General features: G+C 41.5%; 1 protein-coding gene across 1 annotated transcript in view; it reads left to right on the top strand.

Moving 5' to 3' along the window:
• KIF6 (kinesin family member 6) overlaps window positions 1-23,556 on the top strand; it is a 279,607-nt gene that overhangs the window by 233,127 nt on the left and 22,924 nt on the right. The window lies entirely within an intron of this gene.

Genomic DNA, 23,556 nt, shown 5'->3' with positions numbered 1-23,556 from the left:
GTAAAGAAGAAAGTGCATTTGCAAAAAGGCCTAATTCTGCCATCCTTGCGAACACTCAGTAGGACTTTACCATGCAAATAATTCCATTCTTTTCAATAGGAACACTCACAGAGTAGGGTATAACTAAGCATGACAAAGGGTGGCAGAATCAAGTCCAAAATCACCAGATTAACGTTTCCTTTTCTCTTCTTCCATTCTTCCTGCTTTCCTTTTTGCCTTTCCACCTCTCTGATAGACATAAAAACTACCTTTGCAAGCAGCATAAACTCTCCCAATGACATATTGCTGTGCACACCAATGCATATATCGGTGTAACTCATGTCACTCAGTGGGGTGTAATATTCACACCCTGAGCTACATAAATTTTGCCGACATAAGCTGGAGTGTAAACGTAGCATCAGATGACTCCTTCCCCCCCCCCCCATTCTTTTTTTTCCCTTTCTTTCTTTTCACCACCCTTTTGCTCTTGTATTTTCTATCTCTCAAGCCCTCTACTGTCTTTCTCTGCTCTACTTTTTCACTCTCTGTTTCATGTTAAATCTCCATTTTTAGATCTATCTCTTACACGTGGATGCCTTTGTATGAGTGTACACAGGATTACAGTCCTAAAGTAGCACAACCTAGCATGGGACACTAGTATGCTTCTATTACTATAGAAAAAGGAAAAGCATTCCCCTGAGTTTGCTGTGCTGTAGAAGGCATCTGATGTGATTCAGTGGGCAGTCATATCACAAGATGTTATCAAATGAAATTCCAGTAAAATATAGAGTCTCATTCTCCGCTATGTTACTCCAGGTTTATACAGCTGTAACTTCCCTGGAGTCAATAAAACCACTGGAGCTGCATTAACATAAAGCTGGAGTAACACTGAGATTCAAGCCCACGGTGACTTATGAAAGCCACAGTGAAACTAGATAATCTTTTAGTCTGTTGTTCCAAGATGTTGCGGGTGAAACAATTATAAATAGTGAGCAATGTCAGTTAATGCACAGCAGCTATGAAATAAGTGCTGTCTTCCAACCAGACCTTTTCTGCATGTAAATTTCCTTTTTTTTTTTAAGGCTTGGTACCAATTACATTAGTAAAAGCACCAGTTTCCAAGTGCTTTCTATGTTCTTTCCAAGTTCAGGGTAGCTGCACCTGTATTCCCCCTCTGTGGTCCAGCAAGAGCACCCGCTCTCAGCTTCCGGCTCCCCAGCCATTACCTCTTTGGGAGGAGATACCTATCTCTCTCCTTTCTGACTGGGGTATTTCCAGCTGAACAGTTCCTTGACTATACTGTGATCTTCACAGCAAAAGACAGACTGCCTATGCAGGCCTGCTTCACTTCTTTCCTCCGAGATAGGACACAGCGTAATTGCCACAGTTAAGTTACAAGCCCTTTACAAGCAGGTATATTTATTCTTAAGGCGGGAGCACTGGAACCTTGTAGAAGTGGGAGGGCCATGAGTTCCTGCTCCTCTCCATGGCCTCACTCCCTGGTCCTCCTCTGCCCCCCTGAAACCCCACCCCTTGGCCAGGTCGGAAGCCGGAACCGGGCCATGGTAAGAGCCACCCAGGGATCCCAGACTGCCCTGGGGAGCTCCTGACCCTCCACCTGCCCTGGGCAGGGGGTCTGAGTGCAGCCCCAGCCTGTGTCCCTGCCCCTGGGGTGTGCTTTCCGGGCAGATGGAGAGTCCGGGGCTCTCCACAGCGGCCCAGGCTCCCTAGGTGGCTCTTATCATAGCCCGGCTCTGGCTTTTAGCCTGGCCAGGGTGGGGCCTGAGAGGGAAGAGAAGGAGCAGGGGCAGGGCCACAGAGTGGCCAGACCTTGTGGCAAGGGGAGTCTAAGAATAACCTCACCCCCCACCCCCTTCAACCAGGAAGAGGCTGGCACCACTGATGGGTTGTGTTTCGCAGTGGATACCCTGCTGCAAAGCACAGTCCTTACTGGCGCCATTCCGTGCCTGCCTGAGGAATGCAATTTGTGGGGGCAACACTGCTCCCCAAACTATGCCCATATTAAAAAGTGGGCAGGCATTAAAAGCCTTAATGTGAAAGCATTACAGAGAAAACATATTAAAAAAAAATAAAACAACCTACACACATACTAATAAGCTTACCAGAGATCACCCCCAAGTCCAACAAGGGTGATTTAACGCTTCAAACCCCTCACAGGGGTTTTACCTATGATCACAAATTCAGCATAGCTTCAGCTCAGAACCACCATCCCAGTGAGTTAGTAAGTTTATCCAGTTTGGGCTTTGAAGAGGCCATGAATAGGTAATCAGCCATACAGTGAGTTTCTCTTCAAGGTGCAGCTTCAAGTGGATGTCTCTCAAAGTGAGTAATTTGCATTCCCTTCTTCCTAATATTTCTTAGGGACCCCCACGCATCTAAAAGCTCAATCTTGTCTGGTCCATTGTTTCAAAAGAGTTCTTTGAAGAACATAATACTTCGCAGTGTTTACAGTAGTCCTGTCTCTCTCCCTTAAAAGACGTTACATACCATTCCACAATAATACATAAATACTTGCGTTTTAATACAATGACCTCCTAAGATACTTTGACTTAATTCACTAAGGTTTGTCCAGGATATTGTCATATATGTCACACCTCCCACCTGTCTCATCCAGCTTTCCCTATAGAGTGTCACACTCATACAGATGCTTTTTTAAATGTTCTCTCTAGATTGCAGTAAAAGGCATATTTTGAGTTTAGGGTTTCAAAGTTTTTGGAGTGACATGGCCCACCAATAGCACTTAGATGTCCACTTAACAAAGAAACACACCAAAAGCAGCTAACTCACTTGCTCAGCTAACCTGGAACCTACTTGTTTCTCTCTCTCCAATACTGGCACGTACAATAAAAGAGTTGACAAGTTCTGTGCATCCTCATTAGCTTCAACCAGCTCCATTTGCTCTCTTTTCTCTCCTTTTCTCTCACCTTCTCTTTTCTCCCATTCTTCACCCCAATTTTCTACCTTTGTTTTTTATATACATTTTTAAATCCCTTCTACCACTGAGCTATCTGTTTTGGTAAGAGCCCTCTGAACATATTAGGAAATAGCAACACTAGTCAGTGAATGAGAAATGCTGCTGCTTCCAGGGATACTCATTTAGGGCCCAATTCCACCACGTTTATGGTCATTATGTAGTATATATCTCTGTGAGTGATACCATTGTTTTCAGTAGGGCTGCTTGCAGAGGAAGGTACAATTTAATTTGAGGACTTGTGGCACCTTAGAGACTAACAAATTTATTTGAGCATCCGATGAAGTGAACTGTAGCTCATGAAAGCTCGTGCTCAAATAAATTTGTTAGTCTCTAAGGTGCCACAAGTCCTCCCTTTCTTTTTGCGGATACAGACTAACACGGCTGCTACTCTGAAACCAATTTAATTTGAGTAAGGGTGGCATATTTGGCTATCAGGGAGGAATCTATCTTCAATTTCAGAGTCAAAGAGTGTCTTGTTTTGTGAGCGTTCTTATTACAAAACTCTGTTTTCCCAGGATTTATAACTTAGCTGTCGAAACTAGGTTTGATGAGAAACTTGGTGTTCATGCTCTAGTCTTGAAGGAGGCACGCTCCAATCCCATTGAGCAGCTGAGCAAAACTTTTTTTTTTAAAGAACCCCACTCCCCACCCTATGTGAAACGGCTGGGGGAGTCAGAGATGGTTAACTAATTTCCCATTGTCTGTTGATCTCCTTGGGTCCCCACAACCAGATGTCAACTGCCATCTCCTATGTTTGATTCAGAGTTCTCAGCTCTGGCATAGGCTGTTAGCAGGAGTCTTTAGTGCAGTTTACTCCTGCATTTGATGAAGATGGGACATGATCATGCAGGTTGAGTATGTGGCCTTTGCCATAACGCTCTGTAACTTTGCTTACATCATTTTTCCTGGACTTTTGAAAACTGAACACCCCTTTAAGAAAATGAAACCAATTGCACCCCTGTTTTTGTCCTACCATGTAATGCTTAAGGCATATTATGAAGCTGCTTGTCCTTTCTTAAATGTTTTGATGGACAGTGAAATAATATACAGTGCTGACATTTAAAGTACTATCATTGACATCTGATTTTAGCACTAGACCTGGGTGACATTTTTCACATAAAGCTTTTTTTTTTTTTTGTGAAAAATGCAGATTTTGCAACCCAGAAACATTTTGCAAATTTGTGTTGATTTCACCAAATTGTTTTGTTCAAAAATGACTTTAAAAATTCCAGATGTTTCATTATGACATTTTTAAACAAAATATTATTACATTTTTTAGGTTCAACGTTATTTTTTGTTTCAAAATTTCCTTTAATTTTATTTATGAAACAACGAAAAACATTTTTAAAAGGTCAAAATGTAAACAAAACATTTAATTTGACCCCCATGTTTATTTTCCACCTTTTTGATTTGCCAATTTATTTAAAAAAAGATTGGTTTTGGTTTTTTGGGTTGTGTGTTTGTGGTTGGTTGGTTGTTGTGGTCATATTGTTTAGTTTTTGTTTGTTCGCTTGCTTGCTTTGTTTTAGGAATTACCCGTGAACCATATGAGTTATAATCCCAGCTGTAATTAGCATCCATTGACATGAATAGGACAGTTCACACCTCAGAGCTATTGTTTCAAGGTCTCTGCAAACTCAGGCAGAGGTTGCTGCTTCAGTTATACTTAGATCATGTTTTGAAGTTTTCTCTGCAGTCATAGCAACTAGAGATAGCCTTGGTTTTTAAATACTCTGGAGAACAGTTGAAAGGTCTGTCCATGACTCTCTCAACTAGTTCTTCCCATACTCCTGTGGCGAAAGGACACTCTACACTTTGGGAAACACTGGTTTACCTCATGCTTATTCCCCCAATCTAACCTGAACTCGGTTTCTTCCATCGCCTTATTTTTCATAACTGAGAAACCATTTTAAATTGTTCATGTGAAGAAACAAGTTCTCTATCTGTACTAATGCCATGACAGAATGACACACAAGTGTTTTCAATCACAAAATGGCAAGAGCTGAGAAAAGTGGTAGTCTGAGTTTTCCCACACAGATCCAAGGCAGTCCATAGAGGATAACAGCTTTAATTGAAATAAAAATGAGCTGATTTAACATCATTTCTGGCTCTGAAAGTCAATGTCTTATGAATAAACTATTTAAAGGCTCCTACAGGAACAATCCAACTATTGTCTCCTAAACAGTCCAAAAGTTTAAGTATTATTTTCTTCTCAGTGTCAGGAGATAACCAAAAAAAAGTCTGCCCTGTACAGCTAGGTGTCAGAAGAAGGCCTTGTAATTTGGTACCTCCTATATATTTGGATGTGTGTGTGCATATATTTACACATAACTGAGTTTTTCAGTCTTTAAAGTTCAATGCTTTTTAAGGAAAACAGAAGCAGTCTGCTCAGTCAGTGTGTAATGCTACCGAGTGTCCTAGGGATGATGGCATGAATGGAAATGGTACAGAAGAGCAATTTCTCTTAATATTGCACAATTTTGATTATGCTACAATATTACAGTATGTTCTGTTCCTCTGGATATTTGTGTTTGAAAGCTGAAGCAACAACAATCTATTTCTGTAAGAGTTCACAGTTACTACTAGCAGCGTGCAGTGTACTGACTTAATTCTTAGAGTGACCTCTAGTGGCGCTAAGGCCACTTCTCTTATGGCTAGATTTCATTTCTCCAGGGTTTCTATTAGTTCCATGGAAAACAATTGGTAATGCTTCGCCCTGAGGGCTGGTTTTGGAATTCTAAGATTGAAAGGAGGTGGATCAGGTTATGTTTGTTTAAAAGCATCCATTTTCCACTAATCCTAGCACAAGGATATCAATAGTAAAGCTGGGCGAACACCTCAGAAAACATTCCATGAATATTCGCTTGGATAAAAAAATGGAATTTATGTTGGCTGTGTTCACGTTCCTTTGGCATTCGTTTTCCTTGGCTGTTGTAGCAAATTAGTTTACTGGCAGGAATGTTTGCAGAAACAGCAACTTTTGAACAGATATTAGAAATATTCATGGAAGGTGAATTTTTAACACACACACACACACACACATTTCCTCTGCAAATACTGTGTGTTTGTGTTTTATACTTCTCTCATCACTGTAGTACCTAACATACACTGAAGTCAGTGGGGTTACTCCAGGTTTGCACTAGTGTAAGATTTCAGAGTAACAGCCGTGTTAGTCTGTATTCGTAAAAAGAAAAGGAGTACTTGTGGCACCTTAGAGACTAACCAGTTTATTTGAGCATGAGCTTTCGTGAGCTACAGCTCACTTCATCGGATGCATAGCCTATGCATCCGATGAAGTGAGCTGTAGCTCACGAAAGCTCATGCTCAAATAAACTGGTTAGTCTCTAAGGTGCCACAAGTACTCCTTTTCTTTTTACTAGTGTAAGAGAGACCAGAATTTGGCCTCTGAATATTAGACAATTGTAAAGTTGCACATTGTAACAGACCCACCCTGTTGGATCCACAAACTACTTAGTGTTTCAATTCAGAATGGCTTATAGTTAAAACTCTGAGCTGTTGCCTGTTAAACATCTTGATATCACAACTGCCTATTTTTGTGCAGCTCAACTGTGCTGGCATCCAGCAGCATTTCACTGTCTTTGTAGTGGCCTGCAGTCTCCACAAGCTTTCTTGAAATAGACATTTCTTTTGAAATAGTACAGAAATAGGACGTTCAGTGCGGACTACTTCATTATTCAGTGACTCCCCGGGATGACTGGTAATAGCATTGGTAGATTCTGGAGTTAGAGGCCCTGATTCTTAAGTCCAGTCAAGCTGTGCAGGGTTTGAGCTGCAGAGTGGAAATAAAAGTGGCTTGTTGGCATCTTAGCAGCTCACTGATTCTGGGGCTGGGCAGGTCTGCATTGACCCCAGTTTAAATCAGAGTAGCCTCTGCCCGTAGCCCTGATGAGCTGTAAAAGTAGCAAGGAATAGCTGAAGTACAGGGGTGCTCCAGCTGTATCCCATTCTCCCTAGACTTCACCCTCTTCACTAGAGGCCATAAGTGGTGGGTGTGCACAGCTGCTCTGCTGGCCCTATACCATTGAAGGATTTCCCCTATGCCAATGTGATGGGCATATGAACCCCATGCTGGGAAACAGGGGGTTAAGGAGCAACTCTGGTCACAGGAGGTTCCACCCAAGCTCGTCTGCTGCGTGTGCCGTCAGTGGAGATGGAGTTTAAAGGGCACAACACATCTCAGTCAGGGTGTTCAATGTGAAGGAGCAGACCTGCATTGGTACTCCTGCAGGAATCCAGCAGGAGCCCCACACAGCCCTGAAGTCAACCTCAACTCAGAACTGCAACCCCCCGCAGAAGAGACAGTGGAATAGCTGGTTGTGAGTGGGAAAAGGAATCTCCTGACCCCCTTCCATGGGGGATGTTTTCTGGGCTGTAAGCCAGGCCTTCATCATGCCTCTGGAGAGGCTGGGATGCAGTAGGAAAGAACCCGGGGAGTAGGCTGGATAATACCCTAGCCCAGGTTGCACATCTGAACTGCCTGCCCCAGGATCCTGAGTTGGATCCCAGAACAACAGGAGGGCCTAGGTTCTCCTACCACCAAACCCCTGGTCTTGCACCACAAGGCGCTACTGCCAACCACCCTGGTCTTGATAGACTAGGTGCTGCAGCCAACCCCGGACTTGACCACTAGGTAGCAGAGCTAGCCAGTGTTCTGATCAGTAGGGGACATGGTCTAAGGAGATGATTTCCCATCACAGCCAGTGTACCAGGTAGATGGTTAAGTTGACTGTACAGACCCTTTGCATGCACAAAGCTGTGCAAAGGGTCCATAACATAACAGAAAATGTATCTCGATTGTTTTGGGGCATAAAAAGCCAACAGCTCCCTTCTCCTTCTGTCAAGGTTCCTTCCCCACTCTGAACTCTAGAGTACAGATGTGGGGACCTGCATGAAAGACCCCCTAAGCTTATTCTTACCAGCTTAGGTTAAAAACTTCCCCAAGGTACAAACTTTGCCTTGTCCTTGAACCCTATGCCGCCACCACCAAGTGTTTTAACAAAGAACAGGGAAAGAGCCCACTTGGAGACATCTTCCCCCAAAATATCCCCCCAAGCCCTACACCCCCTTTCCTGGGGAAGGATTGATAAAAATCCTCACCAATTTGTACAGGTGATCACAGACCCAAACCCTTGGATCTTAAGAGCAATGAAAAAGCAATCAGGTTCTTAAAAGAAGAATTTTAATGAAAGAAAAGATAAAAGAATCACCTCTGTAAAATCAGGATGGTAAATACCTTACAGGGTAATCAGATTCAAAACATAGAGAATCCCTCTAGGCAAAACTTTAAGTTACAAAAAGACACAAAAACAGCACAGCGTATTTTACCAGCCATTAAACAAAAGGAAATCTAACGCATTTCTAGTTAGATTACTTACTAACTTAACAGAGTTTGTGAGACTGCATTCCTGATCTGTTCCTGGCAAAAGCATCACAAAGACAGATGAACCCTTTGTTCCCGCCCCCTCCCGATTTGAAAGTATCTTGTCTCCTCATTGGTCATTTTGGTCAGGTGCCAGTGAGGTTATCTTAGATTCTTAACCCTTGACAGGTGAAAGGGTTTTGCCTCTGGCCAGGAGGGATTTTATAGCACTGTATACAGAAAGGTGGTTACCCTTCCCTTTATTTTTATGACACCTTCCATCACTTTAATTGCCCTTATTCCACTTTGGACAGACAAAACTCTCAGTTGTTCTCTAGAGTCTCAGCTTCACATCTTTACTTGCTATGGTTGTGAAGAAAACCTTCAGAACATGACCCAAATGTGACTCAGTGTTTCCCTGAGTCAGCAGAAAGCCTGAAGCAAAAGGTATGAACTACCCTCTTCACTGCAATGGGTGCTAACGCAGGTGCCCATGGTGATACTTTACATGTTGTTAACCACATCTTCAAAGCACGTAAGTTATAGAGAGGAAGTATTGCAGGACTTGGTGGTGATGAGGGACTTCAACTACTCAGATATCTATTGGGAAAGTAATACAACAGGACACAGATTGTCCAACAAGTTCATGGAATGCATTGGAGTCAACTTTTTATTACAGAAGGTAGAAAGTGTGATTGATGGACAGGTTGTTTTAGATTTGATTCTGACATAGGAACTGGTTGAGAATTTGAAGGGGGAGGGCAGCTTGGGTGAAAGTGATCATGAAATGGTAGAGTTCATGATTGTAAGGAATGATAGGAGGGAAAGCAGCAGAATAAAGACAATGGACTTCAAGAAGACAGATGTTAGCAAACTCAGAGATTAGTAGGTAAGATCCATGGGAAGCAAGTCTAAGGGGAAAAAGAGTTCAAGAGAGAGTTGATAGGAAGAAACATTATTAAGGGTACAAAAGCAAACTATCCCAATGCACAGGAAAGATAGTAAGTATGGTAAGAGGCCATCCTGGCTTAACCAGGAGATCTTCAAAGACCTGAAGCTCAAAACAATCATACAAAAAATGGAAACTAGGTCAAATTCTGAAGGATGAATATAAAATAAACAAAAGCATGTAGGGACAAAATTAGAAAGGTCAAGGCACAAAACAAGATCAAACTACCTAGGGACATAAAGGGTAACAAAAAACATTTTTCAAATACATTAGAAGCAAGCAGAAGACCAAGGACAGAGTAGGCCCATTACTCAGTGAGGAGAGAAAGACAATAATAGAAAATGCAGCAATGGCTGAAGTGTTAAATGCCTTCTTTGTTTCAGTTTTCACCAAAAAGGTTAGCAGTGATTGGACAATTAACATCGTGAACATCAGTATAAGTGGGATAGGATCTGAGGCTAAAATAGGGAAAGAATAAGTTACGAATTACTTAGACGAGTTAGATGTCTTCAGGTCAGTTGGGCCTAATGAAATACATCCTGGAATACGTAAGGAACTGGCTGAAGAGATCTCTGAGCCATTAGTAGGGCCCTACCATGTTCATGGCTGTGAAAAAACACGGACCGTGTTTCACAGCCCGTGAAATTAGATCTCCCTCCATGAAATCTAGCTATTGGAGGGGCGGGCTGGGCATGCACCAGGCTCCAACTACTAGTCCGGGCGGGGCTGGGGAAGGAACAGCCCTTCCCCTGCACAGTCGCTCTCGCGGGGGAGGGAGAGATCAAACCCGCCTCCGGCTACCTCCCATGGCTGCAGCAAGCTCCGTGGCTGCTGCCTTCAGAGCCCAGCTCTGCTGCCTTCAAAGCCCAGCCTAGCGCAGAAGTAAGGATAATAATCCCGTGGACCCCCCCCCACACACAAAAGCTTTGCAACCCCCCAGGATCCCCTTTTGGGTCAGGACCCCCACTGTTAAAACACCTGAAATTTCAGGTGTAAACATCTGCCCATGAAATTGACTAATTTTAAAATCCTATGATCATGAAATTGACCAAAATGGACTGAATTTAGTAGGGCCCTAGCCATTAGTGATTATCTTTGAGAATTCATGGGGGATGAAAGAGATCCCAGAGCACTGGAAAAGGGCATATATAATACCTATCTGTAAAAAGGGAAATAAAGACAACCCAGGGAATTATAGTCAGTCAACCCAGTCAGCTTAACTTCCATCCCCAGAAAGACAATGGAGCAAATTATCAAACAAATCAATTTGTAAGCACCTAGAAGATAATAAAGTGATAAGTAACAGTCAACACATATTTGTCAAGAATTTGTGGATGAGGGAAGAAGTAGATGTGATATATCTTGACTTTAGTAAAGCTTTTGGTACTGTCTCACACAACCTTTTTATAAGCAACCAAGAGAAATATAGCCCAGATGAACATAGTATAAAGTGGGTCTGTTACTAGGGGTTTTGCTGAACCCAAAGCTCTTGGTAAATTTGCTCTTTCCAAGGCGGTGGCAGGAAATAAATCAATGGGGACACAGCCAGTCTGACCAATAGATAGTTGTTGCAAGCAGGCAAACAAAAGTGCTTTCACTCAAAGCTTCTACTTTATTTAGTCTCCAGCGCGTACACACGTCCGCAACAGGTTAGTAGAGCACCCCAAATGAACCCCAGATTAGTATTTACCCAAGCTCTTAAGGAGGTCTTAAGTGGATTTCTGTAGATGTCCAGTCAGCCTTCCATCTGCAGTGGAACTTGAAGGTGTTCAAGTGTCCACTGAGCTCAGGTTTCTTCCTCTTTTTATACGCAATGTGTTAGTATTACATAGCTTGTTCATCAAAAAAACTGCCGGGCAGAAGTTAAGTGTGGAGTTTTCCAGCCTGTTAGGCAGGGAATTTTCCATCAGTTAACCAGCTGTATTTCACATAGTAATAATTAACTATTGCCAGACTTTCCATCTTGCAAAACCACATGCTTCGGCAAAAAGCTCAAATCAGGAGGGCACAGGGTCATGTTTACTACTTGTGGTCACTCACTTCCCCGCTCCCCTCCTGGTCTGTTAGTTGTGCTAAGGTTTCAGAAAGGCCTCCTTTTAGCTGCTTTGAGCACTAAGCATAACAATTGGTATTCCTGCTGCTGGCAATGGTCTAGGCATGTTACTGCATTCTGGGCTATCAAAAATTTCCCCATCCTACAGGTGCATAACTGGTTGGAAAATTGTATTTAGAGAAGAGTTAACAATGATTCACAGTCAAACTGGAAGGGCATATTGAGTGAGGTCCAACAAGGATCTGTCCTGGGTCCAGTTCTATTCAATGTCTTCATAAATTATTTGGATAATGGCATAGAGAGTACACTTATAAAGTTTGCAGATGATACCAAACTGGGAGGGATTGCAAGCACATTGGAGGACAGGATAAGAATTCAAAACAATCTTGACAAACTGGAGAAATGGTCTGAAATAAATAGGATGAAATTCAGTAAGGGCAAATACAAAATACTACACTTAGAAAGCAATAATCAGTTGAACAAAAAAATGGGAAATGACAGCCTAGGAAGGAATACTGCAGCAAAGGATCTGGGGGTTATAGTGGATCACAAACTAAATATGAGTCTTCAGTGTAATACTGTTGCAAAAATACCAAACCTTGTTCTGAGATGTATTAGCAGGAAAGTTATAACCAAGACACAAAAAGTAATTTGTTTCCTCTAATCGGCACTGATAAGGCCTCAACTGGAGTACTGTGTCCAGATCTGGGCACCAGACTTCAGGAAAGATGTGGCCAAATTCGAGAAAGTCCAGAGGAGAGCAACAAACATGATTAAAGGTCTAGAAAATATCACCTATGAGGAAAGGGTGAAACAATTGGATTTGTTTAGTCTGGAGAAGAGAAGATCTGATAACAACCTTCAAGTGTGTAAAAGATAGTTATAAAGAGGATGGTGATAAATTGTTTTCCTTATCGACTGAGAACAAGACAAGTAGTAATGAGCTTAAATTGTAACAAGGGAGATTTAGGCTACACATTAAAAAAAAAAATGTCCTGACTTTAATGGTAGCTAAGCACTGGAACAAATTATTTAGGGAGGTTGTGGAATATCCATCATTGGAGGTTTTTAAGAACCACTTAGACAAACACCTGTCAGAGATGATCTAGATAATACTTTGTCCTGACTCAGTACGGGGGTCTGGACTAAATGACCTACCAAGATCCCTTTCAGTCCTACATTTCTGAGATTCTATTATTTTAAGATCTACACCAATGTTTCTTGAAGTAGGCACCCTGAAGGATTAACCAAGACACACAGAAGGTGTATAAATTAAGATGTGTAAGCCTTTAACAAAACGTGGCTGATTGCCAGGGATATGCAATCGGTTTCATTCCTCTAAAGAGGGTTTAGCTTTCTAAAGATTGAAAAACATTGCATTAGAGCAACTGGAAATGTCTGATTATCTGATCATCTGCTTTTCCAAAGTGCCTGTTGTCATAATAAATAGAATTGTTAGTCATTGACAATGTGAGAGTGTGCTTATTGTCAGTCTGAGAGAAGAATAGTCAAAGGTTATTTCCACAGGATGTTTCCCAGTTTGTATTGTCTTGTTAGCTCAGTGTGATTCCATGTCTAGAAACAATGTGGTTCCATATAGTCAACCTCAACTGAATTTGATAGTTTTCAGACCTTTTGGAAAGAAGCTATAAAATTGTCTTCCCAACACTTTGTTCGGATCCCTTCCAGCAAAGCGTCTGTTGCTGCTGATGCTGTTGCCACATTCGTTGTCTCATGTTGCTTATTCTGCAAGTATCTGGAAGCCATCTGCTCTTCACTGAGCAGATTTGGATGTCACACACAGTGCAACCCCAAATTCAAAAATCTATTGACTTCCTCAAGGATGCTGCAATACTAACAATACTTTTGTCAATCTTCCCCTGTGATGGGTTGGATCACAGAAACCCCCTTGAGACTGCCAACTGATGTGCTGAAACTACCCCTGAGCCCATTTTCCCTGGCAGCTTGGGACTTCAGAACCCTGCCTGGTTGTGCCAGACACGCTTGCCTGCTACAACCACAGCCCCAGGTCTGAACCATGTCCCTCAAAAGCTGCAGGCTTAACTGAAAACAGCTTAAGAAGTGTTCCTGTCTCCAACACCCAGATGCCCAGTTCCAATGGGGTCCAAATCCCAAATAAATCCGTTTTACTGTTTTTTAAAGCTTATTCAGGGTAAATTCAGAATTGTTCGCCCACTATAACACTGATAGAGAGATATGCACAGCTATTTGCCCCTCTCCCCCCACCCCAGGTATTAATACATATGCTGGGTTAATTAATAAGTAAAAGGTGATTTTATTAAATACAAAAAGTAGGATTTAAGTGGTTCCAAGTAATAACAGACAGAAAAAAGTGAATTACCAAGCAAAATAAAATAAAACACGCAAGTCTAAACCTAATCCAGTAAGAAAGTGATTACAGATGAAATCTCACCCTCAGATGTTTCAATAAGCTTCTATCACAGACTGGACGCCTTCCTAGTCTGGGCACAACCCTTTCCCCTGGTACAGCCCTTGTTCCAGCTCAGATGGTAGCTAGGGGATTTCTCATGATTGCAGCCCCCTTTGTTCGTTTCCACCCCCTTATGTACCTTTTGCACAAAGCAGGAATCTTTTGTCTCTCTCTGGGTTCCCACCCCAACTTCTAAATGGAAAAGCACCAAGTTAAAGATGGATTCCAGTTCAGCTGACATGATCACATGTCACTGTAAAACTTCATTACCCACTTACCAGCACACAGGTATACAGGAAGACTTACAAGTAAACAGAGCCATCTACAGTCAATTGTCCTAGTTGATGGGAGCCATAAAGATTCCAAACCACCATTAATGGCCCACACTTTGCATAATTACAATAGACCCTCAGAATTATATTTCTAGTTTCAGATACAAGAGTGATACATTTATACAAATAGCATGACCACACTCAGTAGATTATAAGGTTTGTAATGATACCTTACAAGAGACCTTTTGCATGAAGCATATTCTAGTTACATTATATTCACACTCATTAGCATATTTTTATAAAATCATATAGAGTGCAACGTCACATTCCCCTCCCACCATCTTCTTTACTTCTCTTTTGCAGATGGAGGACTCTCTATTAATACATTACAGCTGACAGCCCCAGCCAGCAGTTTTGGCTGATGCTGCTTAGGCATGATCTGACTCCAAAAATGCACTTCTGTTACTCAAATGATTTTCAAATTTGGAAGTATTCAGCTCTTGATGCAACTCCTTTTGCATGGCCCGAAAGACCTTATGGAAGTTGCATATGAACCCTCTAAAAATGCGTGCAGTTGACTCATAATACCAAAAAAGCTGCAAGCATGGGTGTTTTATTTAATATTCTTTCAACTAACTTCACCATACATTTAGTATAGAGCACAAAATAAACTATCTTGTGCATTTATATGATTATTTGCACTGATATTGCACCCATCCTAACCCTGGCCTCTAATTTAGACTCATAGACTTTAAGGTCAAAGGGACCATTGTGATCATCTCAAACCTCACCCACCCACTCCTGAAATAGACCCCTAACCTCTGGCTAAGTTACTGAAGTCCTCTAATCATGGTTTAAAAACTTCAAGGTACAGAGAACCCACCATTTATAGTACTTTAAACCTGCAAGTGACCCATGTCCCATGCTGCAGAGGAAGGCAAAAAATAACACAGGGTCTCTGTCAATCTGGCCAGGGGGGAAATTCCTTCCTGACCCCAAATATGGTGATCAGTTAGACCTTGAGCATGAGGGCAAGACCCACCAGGCAGATACCTGGGAAAGAATTCTTTGTAGTAATTCAGAGCCCTCCCCATCTAGTGTCCCTTCTCCAGCTGTTGGGGATTTTTGGTACTGGCAGTCGCTGACAGGCCACATGCCATTGTAGGAAATCTCATCATACTACCCCCTCCATAAACTTATCAAGCTCAGTCTTGAAACCAGTTAGGTTTTTTGCCCCCACAACTCCCCTTTGAAGGCTGCTCCAGAACTTCACTAATTTTACTGACATCCAGAGCATTTTCATGGAGGCAAGAAAGCAGCAATTTGGCCAGTGTCTCACTGTCTTTTCTACATGTATACCTCTAAGCATATCACCATTAATTTGAACATACTGGATAATTGAGAGATTGACCAGTTTTATTTACAGCTGTAGTTGTATTAATGCAAACAGTCAAATAACTTGCATTCCTGATTTCCTTAGTCAAAATCTGTACAACTTATCAATGCTAGTCAACGAAATGATGTAAAATGAGTTTGTCTGAACTAAAAGAACTGTTGATTGCACTTTCCAAGGCTTCTGGTGAGGTTACAAAATTATTATAGTAACAGATAAACGTGTTCTTAAAATAATTGCGCATAAACAGAAATTTGTTCAGAGGGAGCAATTTTGGATCGGACAAGGTTGTCATACCTTTTGGACATTTCTTTTCTGGGGAGAGCTCAGCATAAGCAGTGAACTTTCAGAGTGGTAGGGGAATTGGAGTCTTCCTCAACACTGCTGTTACAGCATCATCCAACAGCAGCTGTAGGACCAACAACACTCCCAGATTGTAAGAGCTAGTGAAAAAAGGCTAAAAATGTCTGCATTAACTCAGTTAAAGGGGCAGATAAAACCTCACCACATTCTTCCAGTTACTTTTCCCAACCTACGAAGATTTTCATATTACCGAGATTGAAATTCAGCCACCAAGGTGTCATCCATTCCCCAGTCTCACCCAAACACGGGGTTAAACATTTGATAGTATTGGCTGGATCATATAAGGGAGAGAAATAGATTTGGGTTTCATTGGCTTACTGAAAACATCATGGCCTATTCTTCCTCACCATCCAATTTAAAGATCCCATATACACATTAAATGAGAGGGCGGACAATTTGGATCCCTGCAGAACACCTCTTGAAAGCACCTCAGAGCAGAAGAACAATTGCCCCAAAGTACCCTCTGGAATCTCCCCAAGAGATAAGAGCAAAGCCACCAAAAGACTGCACCATTTGTTTGTGTTCACATTAGCAGATGAACTAACTCCACCTCATAATCAATGGTATTGAAGACAACTGATAAAGCTAACAATATCAACAGGGATACGTGGTCTTTATCCAGCACAGGGAGGAAGGCATCTACAAAAGCTTTCTCTGCAGCTCTCTGCAGTACCCAGGGTCATACTCAGAATGGCAAGAATCAAGGTGATCTGAAGTAACCGGGTATACTGAGAATGTTTTCACCAGTATTGACCTAAAGTCAAGCAGAGAAGACCTGGCATTTGTCTCCTTAAGATATTGCTGTTCACCTATGGATGCAGACAGCTCAGTCCAAACCTACTTCATCCTATCTACATAATGATGTTGAATGTCCTCTACAAGAGGAATGAGTCTCTAATCAGCCATCAAATGAAGACAGGTTGGATTAATTTGAAATAAATCTGCTGATCCAGACTTAAAGATTCTGTTAGGGTGAAAGTGAACTTTTCTTTGCCACCCACACAGCCACCACATGACATTTGAAGAAATCTTTATGATGCATTTGGTAAGAATCAGTGCGGGATTTATACTGCCAGGGCTCTAACTGTCTTCCTTCCCCCTTCACTTGTCTCAGATAATCCGTAAACCATGATGACCTGTCAGGATGAAGCTGGGAAAGTAAATATCACTTCACTGATATGGGCCACTTCATTGATGGTTGAGGACAGAAAAATAAAGTCCTACCACTCCCTTGATTGAGTAGTCTGTTGAAGAAACAATACTGTCCCTCCTAATCCTGCAGAAATGCTTGGGTTCCATTAATCTCTGAGGACAGAAATCAAACAGGTCTCTCATCCCATCAGGAGACATGTATCCCAACCTCATATACTAGGCATGACCTGGGCAGAAGCGCTATTAGCCCACCTCCTGTCCCAACCCAAACACAGATAAAAAATCTGGCCAGCTATATGAATTGAGGTAGCAACCAGTGGACATCATGGTAATTGTGAAATCCTGCACCAAAAGAATTGTCATCAACATAGATGTTAAAGTCACTGAGTACTCTCAGTTTTGGTTCCTCCTAGAAGGAATCTTGATACTTCATGCAGTGACTTTGCAGTGCTACAGAACAGTTGCAGTACTAACACCAATCCTGTCTTAACTTCATCCCAGGATTTTCTGACAAGATCAGCACACTGAGTGAATTCCTGGCCCCATTGAAGTCAATGGCCATTGACTTCATTAGGGCCTGAATTTCACCCACTGTATTTAGTCTAGTTTTGGGGTGGAAGATCTGCATTACAGGCTGGATACAAACAGCATGGCCAGACATCCTCACCTATTTCCTTTTGGTTCATACTGAACTGAGCATATGGCTAAAGTCAGCTGCACCAAAACTTGGCCAGCACGTGTCTTGCAAATTATAGACAGTTGATGCTTTATTAATCACTAACTTTGCATTGATCAGCATGAAGTGCAGGCCCAAAAACTTGTTCACTGGTATCCCAATCTTCTGATAGCTAATTAAGTGTGAAATCAATGGAACTGAGATTAAATGATCTTGATTTTGGATTATGCTTTACTTTCAATCCTTTCCTTTCTTGTCTCCCCTTGCCTACTACCACAGACATCAAGGGACCCCCACCCTCACCACCAAACACCCTGCCAGATCTCTACAGTTCCAGCATGAGACAATATTGTTCAGCCGTCTCAGCCACCCCTAGGTAGCCATTGAAGAGCTGCAACAGCCGACTGCCCAAATAAGGACTCCCCAGGGCCGGCTACAAAGTTCATCTATAATGTAGATTCCCTAACTCAAACAAGCCCAATTGACAGTTATTCCCCCAAATGTAATAAGTCTCACTTTCCTGCTTTGGGAGACACCACTCCAGCTTAATCCTATACCCTTGCCATTGAGCACAGCTATCTGGGTTTGACCTACATATCAGTGAAGGGAGCCTAATCTTGATTTCACTTTAATTGACCAGTTTATTGGTTACTCTGGCATGTGTCTGTCTCAGTCTCCCCTGTCAGAGATGATGCTGTTTGTATAAATAATTGTTTCTGTGAGAAGAGGTTACTTGAACCTGCAACTCCCACATCCCAGCTGAGTGCTATAACTACTATGCCATAAAGTCAATCTTTCATACACTCAATATTTACTTATTTATACAAAGTGGAACAGCACCGACAAGAGAGATTGCAAAAAACTCAATAGCCCAGTGGCTAGGGTATTCACCTGTAATGGGGGAGACCCAACTCCAAATCAGGCATTTGAACCAAGTCCTCGTATTTCCCCGCTTTAGGTCACTGTTCTTAATCAGACTGAGCAAGAATTCTAATATGAGTCACCTACAGCCCAGCAGAGTACTCTAACCTCTGAATTATTGGCTCTTCTATGATCCCATGTTCTCTGCCTTTGCCCTCTCCCTCCTGTCAAAAAACTTCAGCAGGACTCAGGTTCATCCTGGTGCAGAAAGGGATTTTTTTGAAGTCTCAAAAACTTTCACAGCATGGGAAATCTTCTCCTCGCTCAGCAGGATAATCTCACACTTTGCCAGATTATGGATGGAAGCAGATTCCAGAACCAAACACTCCATCTTCCACTGAGAACACCCTGCATCAAGCCTCAAGACATTAAGTTCTAGGAGCTGTTGGTGAGAGTGCCCCTGCTGTCTCAACTGTCCAGAAGGTGCACATTTTGAGAGGTGGCCTCTGTGGTAGTCAGGATCCAACCATATAGGGCTTTATAGATTGCATCGAAGAGGAAAGGTTACAATGTGCTATCCAGACATACATGGAAAAACCTTTACTAATTACTGCTGCCTCGTCCAGCTGGGCATCCAAGAAGACCACATTATGAAGTTCACAGAGACAAGCAGGCATATCCCATCAAAAGAGGAAGCAGATATCGTGGCCTTTTTTTCTGAATGTTTCCAACCAGCCCATCAACATCACCTCTGTCTCACCCTGACTAAATTTCTGTTACCTTCCTGTCATCCAAGCTCCTATCTTGACCAGGCACTGGGGGGAAAAAAACACTGAACCATTTGGATCCAGCTGTCATTTGCATCCTGATGACAATGCAGTTCAAACATCTCACTCTTCTAACAAGCAAATGAGAAGGCTCAAAAGTAATTTCTATCATTTTATTTTTGTATTGAAAATGTTTATTCCAAACTTTTCAATGAGACTTTTTCATGGACGTGCTTAGATGTTATTGTGAAGGGCAGTATAGGAACCTTAAAATGGATGGATGATATGCCATGTGCCCATTTAATGGATCTAGAAAGAGAATAATACCATCATTCAACTGTCAAGTGTGGCTCTGGGTAATAAAATGGGCAAGATAACTGATGACAAAAACCTTATGTAATCTAGTGGCAAAATTCAGTTAATAAACTTAGTCGACTTTCTAGATCAGTGAGTGTTTTCTGACCACGTCTCAGGTGTTATATTATTCCCCTAGATAGATTGGCATGTGTGGAACACATTAAATTTGGACCTATTCACCTGCATTTTTCAGTATTTACTACTTGTACATTTGGAAACCATTGGCAAAGTTTTAGTCACATTGGTTTCAGAAATTCCTGTGGCTTGAGTACAGCTGAATTGGAAACACTTTTTGTTCCATGTGCCAGGTATTTTGAGGAGCAAACCAATATGATGACATGTTTCAAACAAGAGTCTTCAATGACTGGAAAACAAAAATAGAAATCTGTATTTAACCAGAAGAACTCCTAACAGAGATACCGAAGCTAGACCATGTATTCCAGGTATCATGCTACTGGACACAAGTTACACAAGCGTGTGAGGCCAATGATAAAATCATACAGAGCAAAGCAACACAATGATGGACGGCCTTACTGGCATCTGTGCTAAAATTCAAAATAAGAAACAACATAATGGATGTGGCTTTTTTTTAAAAAAAACCCATAAATTTAATGTTTTCAAAGGTTGAAGATGAGACGATTGTTTTATTTTAATGCATAGAACTTACCACCTGGTAAAATGTTTTAAACACCATATTAGAAAATAATTAGCGGTACGATTGATTCAAAACCCCCAATCCAAATACTTCAACCTTTGGGAAAGTTTGAATCTAGATCTGCATTTCGCAGTTCTTGTCCATCTCTATTTTTATATAAAATGTGTCCATAATGCCGTCCTGGAGAAAGTCACATCCACTCCTCAATCAAACGAGACAGGTTGAACTGGCCTAGGGGAGGAATCAAAAAATAAGGAGAAAGCCTGAGTAACTCCACTCCCCCTACAAACAAAAAGAAAGGGGGACTCTTTTTAAACCAACCCAAACAGCATTGTAGGCTCCAGCTTAATAGCACAACAACCTCAGGACTGAGTTTGCCAAGAGTAGCAGAACTGATAAATAAAAGCAATATAAAGATTAATTGGACACTGAAGTCAGCTCTAACTGTGATTATTTTAAGTGACTATAAATTTAAGTAGTTAAACACAAGATTGTCTGATGCTGAAATGAAAAGGTTTGACTGCAAAGGTACAGCTGAAGGGCAGGACGTAATGTTAATTGAGGTACTAGGACAATAAATCTCTAGAATGTTTGACTCCTAGAACAAATTCAGGGCCAGTAATATATGGGCTCCCTAGAGAGATTAAAGTTCAAAGTCACAGAGAGTTTCTTTACAAAATTGATCTTCAGTTTGATTGTGGACAAAAATAAGCCAGAATTTTTCAAGTCAGTTGACTATAAAGTCTGCCATGGTAACACTGATGATAACAGTATGTATCACTTACTGAAAATAGTGCTTTTCATCCCTGCTTATCACAATGCTTCACAGAGGTAGGTAAGTATTATCAGTTTCCCCATGAATTCTTTGATTCACTGAACCATGACCAGCAGAACTGCTGACAATGGAGTTGATTGAATGCTACAAATTCCTAAGGGAAGAGAAGGGGTGCACAGGGAACACTCACCCTGCACCTCAAGAGCATCAGGAGTCCTTTGCTGCATTTTCTCCAATGTATACCTGTACCTTAATGAAGCAATCTGACCCACTAGATTTGTTCTCCCTACAGTATTTTGGCATAATTCCCATTGGAGATATGGATGGATAAGGGAGGAGACTAGGGGTGCAATCCTGATCCCACTGAAACCAATGGGTGTTTTACTATTTCCTTCAATGGGGCCAGGACTTCACCCAAGATCACTAAAGCTTTGTCATTATCTATTGTGTTTTATTGTAGTGTATTCATATAACACCACTAATTTTGATACCTCTTCTGCCATGAATCCGACACTTCTTTTGACTCATATGTTGTTTGCTTTAACATCCAAAAGGGTTTCATTTCTTAATGTGTTTAGAGCACCCATTCCACCACAGACTGCCCCACTAAGCCCTGCGCTGCTCTTATAGTCTGCTTATATGGAATGGAAGTTGTGTGTGCAGTTTTTGTTCGCTTTTAGTCTGTATTAACACACTTGACCTTACGTACTTTTGGTGAAATTAAATATTTTTCAATCTCATTTTTGATTAATCTAGAGGGTGTAACAACAAAAGATTAATGGTTTTAGCTGGAGCACTGGCAGGCAAAGAGAGATCATTACTACCCTCGTGTTCCAGCCAGAATTCCATTCCTTGAAGCTAGGGTACACTCCTTAGGCCTAATGAAAGGTTGACATATAATTTATTTTCTTGGCTGAAATAATAATTGAGATGGAAACCAAAGTGTATTGTACAGCAAATCTTTTGTTCCTTGAATTTTTCTTTAGTTACAAAGGCAAAACTTGTTTTTTTGGGAACCTTAAGACACTCCCTAGAAATAGAAAGTGATTTTGTAATTGTTGTGCTTTATTAGTAGGTAACTGGACATTTCCTTTCATTGCTGAACTGAGCCCAGTTACTTTAATCCTTGTTGGGAAGGCTGTTTCCCAGAACAAGAAAATATTGTAGTGTGTGGAAGTTCAGTTCTACGGCCCATTCTATTGTCAACCTGTCCTGCAATGACTCAAGAGCATGAATACCAAACTCAGGGCAGACTGTTAAGAAGCAGGGCACAAACCCCAAATTGGTTGTGAGTTCTATACTTAGATTTCACCAATTATCTCGTGTAAACTCCTCAAGCACTATAACAGCCTTAACATGGAGTCACAGACAGTTCCCTTGGGAACTCTGATCTATCTTACCGCCCAGGTAAGCTTACCTTTCTGATAGATGGTCCCGTACATCAAAGATCACAGCAATATTCAGGTTACTCCCAGTCCCAAAGGACCAGTCACTTACCCCAGGTCAATTGCACCTTAGATCTCACACCAAAGACAACACTTGTAATCAATCCTAAAATAAACTATCTAAAGATTTATTAACTAGGAAAAGGAAATAAGAGAGGAAATGGAAATAAGATAGTTATTTACAAGATTAAAGCAAGTAAATATACACACAAATGAATTATCATCTTAAGTTTCAAAAAGTAATAGAAGCTTCTATAATAAGCCAGCTCTATATGTCCACTGAAGAATCCCTTGCTTATGCCTAGGAATCTTGCCCCGCAAAAATCCAAGCAGCAAAGAGATACAGTTTCTCCTTTTTAGGGCTTTTTATTCCTTCCCCCCTTCTGCTTCAAGTTGCAAATTCTGCTGTTGGGACAAATTAACTTGCACATTTCCTCTTCATGGGGAGGAGAGGAGCAATCAACGAAGTCCCGAGTCCCCTGATCTTCCACAATAGTTCATCCGGTGTTGATAGGACTCCTTTGTCAGGCAAGAGTTGCACCTACTGTTGGAAACTAGTATTTCACACTCATTAATACCTCTCCTGTCTGGTGATTTCCAGTTACAAAGCAAACACTTAAATATTACCTTATAACATGTGATACAGATATTTGCATGCAGCAACTTACAACCATTTCATAAACTTTAAACGATAAACACATTCTTATAATTCTAATACCTATTTTAATAGTATTAACATCCAGGTGAGCTAGACTGGTTCCAGCTTGTATTTGTCAGTGTTCACTTGAGACCTAGGGCCTTGGCATGAGCTGGCATCTAGTCTGCCAGCATCACACTGATCAGACACATTCCGGCATTGTGATGTAGAAACCATCCAGGAACTTGGGCCTCCAGTCTGACCTAATGTATCTTCTACCTCCTGACTTTCAGCAAATGTTGAGAAAACTGCTGCTGAAGCGCAAACATACTGTCTAGCAGCAAGGATCAGGTTAACAAAGTTAAGTGAAGAATAAAAAGATCCTAAGTTGCTTT

Source organism: Chelonia mydas, chromosome 3, assembly GCF_015237465.2.
Source record: "Chelonia mydas isolate rCheMyd1 chromosome 3, rCheMyd1.pri.v2, whole genome shotgun sequence".
NCBI classification, from domain to species: domain Eukaryota; kingdom Metazoa; phylum Chordata; order Testudines; family Cheloniidae; genus Chelonia; species Chelonia mydas.
The sequence above is the reverse complement of the archived record's forward strand: the minus strand, read 5'-3'. Positions and strand labels throughout refer to the sequence as shown.